At 44.7% G+C, this 6,722-nt stretch overlaps 1 long non-coding RNA gene across 2 annotated transcripts; it reads right to left on the minus strand.

Annotated features, from left to right (window-relative positions):
- Positions 1 to 1,913: 1,913 nt before the first annotated feature.
- LOC114493365 lies at positions 1,914 to 6,022 on the minus strand. Of its 2 annotated transcripts, none has more exons than XR_004903104.1 (4): positions 5,870 to 6,022; positions 3,791 to 3,938; positions 3,271 to 3,382; positions 1,914 to 2,037 (listed from the first exon to the last, which is right to left on the minus strand). It is a non-coding gene; the product is annotated as an uncharacterized LOC114493365 (long non-coding RNA). The 2 variants fall into 2 exon arrangements; XR_003684127.2 differs by having other exon boundaries at positions 3,209 to 3,382.
- Between the last annotated feature and the right edge of the window lie 700 nt (positions 6,023 to 6,722).

Consider the following 6,722-nt stretch of genomic DNA (forward strand, 5'->3'; position numbering starts at 1 on the left):
CATGCACTTATGTCCACACGATGCCTCTCTACCGTTAAGGCACATCAAGGCTTTGAAGGCAAACCCCCCCATCAGAAAATTATTTACCCATTTCTTCCAGGAAATTACTTAATTTTTTATTGTATCAGGATTTAAATCTCTGAAATGGGCAGAATCATTTTTGCAACTCCAAAGTATTTGCCTAAGTCTAAGGCAAATGCTTTATTAATGTACCTTGTTTGAAAAAGCCAGGCACAGCACAGAGGAGATTTACTAACTGGCCTACGTGTGGCCGAGAAGTAGGAGGAGGAGGAGAGCTGAAAATCAAGCCTGAAGTGTGAGCGGGAGATCTCCATGCCATATATTTCTTGAGAAACCTTTGATCCTAGACAACTTGTAGAGAATTTAGCAGTTTTGCAGGGGAGGAGAAAATCATTTTAGAAAATATGATATAGAAATCTTCACCTTATATATTTCTAAGAATGTAGCAAAATACTCAAACAAACTATTCAGCACACACTTGAACCACAACTATTTAGTGAGGCCCTATTATGTGCAAAGCACTATGTTAATCATTTAAGATGATTCTTAGAATCTCAAACTAGCTTAAACACTTATTTCACCCTCCAATGAAGTTGAAAGTAAATTTATACTTGCCATGAGAATAGAATGTAACAATATTATAATATTCTTTGATACATTTTTGATCATCTACTGTTTTAAGAGAATTCTGCAAGGTACTATTGTAGCAAGGGGCTTACAAAGATGCATTAGACAAAAACTTGCCGTTAAAGAGCTGACCCAGTACAGCTGCGCTGTCTAAGATGGTAGCCTCTAGCCACACATGCTGCTGATGGGTGGAAACTGGGCTACTATGAACCGAGAATGCTATAAGTAAGTGATACACTGATTCAAAAACTTAATATGGAAACGAGAATGTAAAATATTTCATTAATAAGTTTTGATAATGATTACATGTGGAAATGGTAATATTTGGAATATTGGGGTTAATTGAAATATATTATTAAAATTATATAACCTGCGTCTTTCTAGCTTTTTAATTTAAAATTACATGTGACTTATGTTCTATTTCTATTGGCAGTATTGATCAACACAATTATAGTTACTAACCCATTCAGTGTATATACAGTGTGCCAGGTAATTTTATATTAGATACATATAATCTGCCACAAGAAAGGTATTACAGATGAGAAAACTGAGGGGCAAAGGCTATATTTATTCATTATTTCAACACGTACCAAGGTCTGTCCAGAAAGTATCCAGCCATGTACTATAAAAAAGACATTTATTGAAGAAGATACAAGATACAAGAAACATTGTACATAAGACAATGATGTCTCAGTCCCCTTCAAAGTAGGCACCTTGGGACCTCACACAGTTCTCTCACTATCTCTTCCACTGTTCAAAACACCCTGCAAAGTCCTTTGTTGGAATCACCATCAGCTGCCCCATTGTATTTTTTTGAATCTCAGTGATGGTCTGAAATCTCTTCCCTTTCAAAGGTGATTATAGTTTTGGGAAAAGCCAGAAGTCACAAGGTGCCAAACCTGAGTCGTAGTGGGGCTGAGTCACCTGGGCGATTTGATGCTTTGCCAAAAATCTCTGCACGAGACATGATGTATGAGTGGGCACATTGTCGTGATGAAGCTACCAATCCCCAGTTGCCCACAGTTGTGGCCTTCTGAATCACCCCAGTATTTGCTACGGAGGAATGTGCAAACAAAAATTTGATGCAGATTCATTACTACTTCCTTAGTCATTTTGAATGTGATGACCACACAGTACACATTCTCACTCAATGGCATCTACCACCCCCACTGACTAGTACAGTGAAGTCACCATTGTTCATGCATGTGCATTCCAGGCCACTCTCCTTGGCTGCCAGATTATGTCAATGTTGCAAACCATTCTCGTTATATTAACAATGGCTGAACTTTTTCCAGGCAGACATCGTATCTTCCTTATTTTCTGTGCACTTAGGGCTGTTGAAGGCAGTAGAGATACAACAAAAGTCTGTACTCCCATGGAACTCATGTTCTAGAGGGAGAGAGATATACTTACTTAATAAGTAAGTAAGTATAAAAATATGTCAGGCAATGACAGTAAAGAAAGATGAGGCCTATAAAAAGAACACATAGTGCCCAGAATCGGGGTGAGGTAGGGTGGGGTATTTATTAGATAACAAGGTCTGAGAAGGAATTGTCATCTGAGCAGATACATGAAGGAGAGAGTCCTGCCTGGCGCCAGGACAGAGGCAACAACAAGTAAAAGACTAAGGGATGTGTATGTGTGTGCTCACACGCTTTACACATTGGAGGAACAGCAGGAGAGCCAGTGATGTTGGAAGCAGTGAACAAGGAGTAGAACGAGAGGAAGCCAGAAGTCTATTCCTGTAGCAACTTGGAAGCCACCATGACTAGGAAATATTGAAGGATGACTTTGGCTGCCTGATGACGCATGGACTGTTGTGGGCATGCCTGGAACCCAGCAAGAGCAGAAGCCGGAGACCAGCTAAGAGGCTGCTTGCAGTAATGCAAAGAGATTTTACAAGGTCTGTCTGACTCAGCCACCAGAGATTTGCTGTTCCTACAATACAAAGTAAAATAATCCAAAAATTATCCAGAGAATTAGACCAGCAAAGGTCAAATATCTGTATAATTTAAGCTTCAAAATATATTTGGGAGTCTGTAGAGTTATCTGAAATGGCAGTAAAAGAAATCACTGTCTAACTTCATAAGATAGTAATTTGTCTCTGTCTCTTGCTTTCTGCCAATTTAACCTAAGGAAAGTGGACTTGAGATCTGCAATTGGTAGAATAGGATTGCAGGACCTTTAAGTCAAATTCAGATCAGGCAAATTAGGGTTTGTTTTTTTGCCAAAGAAAAGTGTTTAGTTAAACCAAATGACAATTTTGTACCCTAAACTATTTGCATTCGCTGTCTACCTTCTGAATTAGTCCCATAATTGCTAATTCTGAGATTGAGCATAGCTGTACATGCAAGACACAAGCCGTGTCTTGGATAAATGTATTAGTCTAGATACCCCCCTCAACAAGTCTGTTTTGATGGACAGAAGTACTTTTAAAAAGAAAGCATCCTGAAGGTCAAATGTTATGTAGGCCAAGACCCTCCTCTGAGAGATATATTAAGGTTTAAAAGTAGGTACCCAGTCTCAAATGAAAACAAGTACAGAGCAATCACAAGGACACCCCCAAAGGCTTGTCTTGATGAAAAGGAGGCTAAATCTTGACCCTCCAGGTGGTTTATTTACTTTGGTGGCATTCACTGGAAAATTGTCCAGCTCCGTGTCTCACTGTGCCTGCGTAGGTGTGTTTTCTGGGCACTGGATGTAGCTCCCGACAGTCAGGCAGTTTCCCTGAGAACTGAAATGTACAGATCGTGCACATCAAAGGCAGGCTGCAACCACTGCAGCTGAAATTTACACAAACCTGTGCATTGAGTAACTGGATAAACAATGAAATGAATGACCTTGTTCTGCATCAATCTCCATAGGACTCTGTTGGTACTGCTCTAGTCTTCTGGCAATAAGGCTGTAGCTTGGGCTTCTGGCCTCCAACCAGGGATTAGGTGCTGGCCCATGGATAGCAGAGCCCAGGGCCTTGCTCTTATTATAGCCCCGGAATCCTGAGAAGGCTACAGAGGCCGTCCATCTCAGCAGGTGTGCCTTTGCCACCATTCAAGAAACCCCTCCATTACCACAGCCATGGGGGAAATGCACTTATAAAAATAAGAAAATCCTTTAGTCATGCCTCTCCCTTCGGAGAGCTTACCTTCTTCTACAGAGGACCCAAGACTTCTTTGAGTATTTTTAGGGCCTTCCCACTGCTCCAACCCCTCACCCCTCAAAGGAGACTGAACTCTCAGTGCCTTGGTCCGTGTTCCTCTTTCCACCAAGAATAAATTTCAAAATGGCTGCATCTGTAAAGAAGAGTGAAGGGGAGACTCAAGCTGATCAATGAACTTGATCAGCATTTACTTCTAATCTGAGATACTTGGGGAAAGATATTTTTTAAAAAGAAGCTGCCTCCTAAATGCCTTCCTTTCTGATGGCCATCGAGTCCCTTGGACACTATTTGCAAAGTCTGAGTGTTGCTGCCAAAAGAGGTGGAGCAGCCTTGGGCTGTAGTAAAAGGAGAAGGGAACACTGGAAACCAGCCCCTACGCCTGCTTCACCACTTGGTACACAGGTCACACAGAACATTTACACTGAGGGGTAGAGCCGAGGCAATGACTCCGTCAGTGGGGTTAGCTTCGGTTAGAAAGGGTCACACAGGAAAGAAGCACACTGAGCTGAAGGCCCTAAGTGCTGCACATGTAACGCTCCGGTCACTTCCCATCCACCCCTAGCCATAATCTTTATTGCCTTGAAAACTTGAGATGCCTCTGTCTGAGGCATGCAATCACATTCTATTCTTAACATAAATTCCGGTGAGATTTACAGTCCCAAGAAACACCTCTTATGTGCCTTTCTGCTCACTCTCTCTGTATTCGTAGGGCTTTTGTCGTTTGAAATACTTTACCCATGTATATGCATTATCCCTTTCATAGGCCATCAGACTACGAAGGCTGTTCTCAGAGTTATTGGGATCTGTCAAATGCCTCACAAAAAAAGTATTCTATTTCCAGTGTCATTTTTCTTCATCCATTTATCAGTTCATTAAGAGCCCATCAAAAACATGAGGCAGAGGTAAGGCACATTCCCTCCCTTCCTGGAATATTCTTTCTCTCATCACACTCACTCTGGGTAACAAGGGTGAAGGTGCCTTTGGTGCCTTTGTAATACATGAAGACAGTCACGGCAGTGTGGATGTATGTGCTTGACACCATCCCCATCCGCCTCTGTGGTAAAGGTTCCTAGTGCTTTAGAAGTTTCCTATTTTGTAACTTACAGATCTCCTCAAGAATCATCTTCTCTTTGTGGACTAACAACACCTTAGATTTGTACATACTTTCACATGCATTATCTCACTGAATTCTTAAAACAATCTTATCAAGTAGGCAGCCATCATACCCATTTGCAGGAAGGAAACTGAGTCTAGGAGAGGTTGAAAGTCTTTCCTAAGGCCATCACATCATGGGAGGGAGTGGCAAAGCCCACCTCCAACCCAGGGTTTCTGACTCTTTGCATTACACTCTTTCAAAGCTGTCTCTTTATATTGGTTACTTCTAAAACAAGAGAAAACTGTTCAAGAAGCACTTCAAAAGGGGCCTTACAGTTTAACCATCAAGGCAGAAACTTTCTAGTCACATTCTAACTGTAGGAAAAGATTTCTGAAATTTGCCAATAAAAGGACTCCAAATCAGTGAGACCATTGAGATAGTGAGTGCTTTGATAAAAAATAATATTAACACTGGTTCTCCAGACCCTAACTTCTGTGGGGAAAGAATTATGTGTTGCACTGTACTGTGTGTAGAAAAAGCAACATTCTGTACAGTAGATGCGTGCACACGTGTTGTGTCAACATTCTCTTCCCAAATGTGGCTGCAGAAGAAAGTGTGAAGCATACTGAAATGAGACAATATTTATGGCTGAAGAAATTCGGCTTCACATAACGGTAATTATGAACAAGATATTTTCCTTAATAAAATTACTGCAAAACAAAATCTGGAGGAACTAAGTGTTTCCCTATGTCCTCTTTATTTTATTCCATGTGCTCAAGGATGGTTGCAGGAAAGAAAGGGAGAGAGTAGAGGGAGCAGAGGGAGAAAGAGAGTCAGAGCCAGACGGTCTCTGCTGAGGGTTGGTTTTGCTTTAGAAACTGGAATGTGTCCAGGCTTGATTTTTATTTTCAATTCACATTTCAGATCCAGCTCCCCAAACTCTTTGATCTTTCTCCCTGTCTCCTTACCCGGAAGAGAACCCTTGGCCTTCTCAGCTGGGAGCTGAGAGCACACGTGGAAAGACTGGCTCGGATCCATATTCTTGCCAAATTTAGTCACACAAAGGGGCCTGCGAGGGAAAAAAGAAAGGATGAAAGCGGCAGCCGCCCGGACTTCAAAGGCCGCGCCGCCGCGCCGGGTCCTGCGCAGGCGCCGCCCTCCACAGATATAAGGCGAAACTAGCGCGCGGGCGGCCTCTCCGCGCCGCTGCCCGGCGCGCGTCCCCGGCCGGAGGGTGGGCGGGGGGTTCCCGCAGGGGAGTGAGGGGCGGGATCCCTGCGCCACCCGCGGGCTGCCCGAGGCCTATCCTCAGCCAAGTTAGGGCGCTTGAGAAAAGTTCTCAGAACGTAAGGGGAAGGCTGTCGCGTCCAAGCGCCCTAGGCGAGCGGTGCTGAGGCCAGCCAATTTATTCCAGCTCCCACTACACTCTATTTCGGGGATCCCCCTTCCAGACGAAATGCCAGCTCTATAAGTGATCCCGGGCCCCTCGCGGCTTCCCATCGCGGAGCAGAGCAGGGAGGGCGCGTGGCAGGACTCTCCGTGGTCCAGACCGGGCCCCCCGCCCCACCCCGTTCCGCACCCCGCCAATCCCGTCGGAGAGGGTCTGCCAGCGAGCCCACAGATGATGGGGTGGGACGTGGGCTCACAGGCCGTGGGAGGACCGGGACCCTGAGCCGGCGCCCCTGGAGCCCCAACCCAGCGAGACCAGGACGCCAGGCTCGGCCCGTACCCGCACCCGGCGCGGGAGAAGCCCCCAGAGGGCTGAAGCGGGCACCGTGGGCGGACCCGCCGGTCGGCGCTGGCCGGCGGAAGCCGGGTGTC

The sequence above is a fragment of the Phyllostomus discolor genome, chromosome 1 (assembly GCF_004126475.2).
Source record: "Phyllostomus discolor isolate MPI-MPIP mPhyDis1 chromosome 1, mPhyDis1.pri.v3, whole genome shotgun sequence".
Taxonomy (NCBI): domain Eukaryota; kingdom Metazoa; phylum Chordata; class Mammalia; order Chiroptera; family Phyllostomidae; genus Phyllostomus; species Phyllostomus discolor.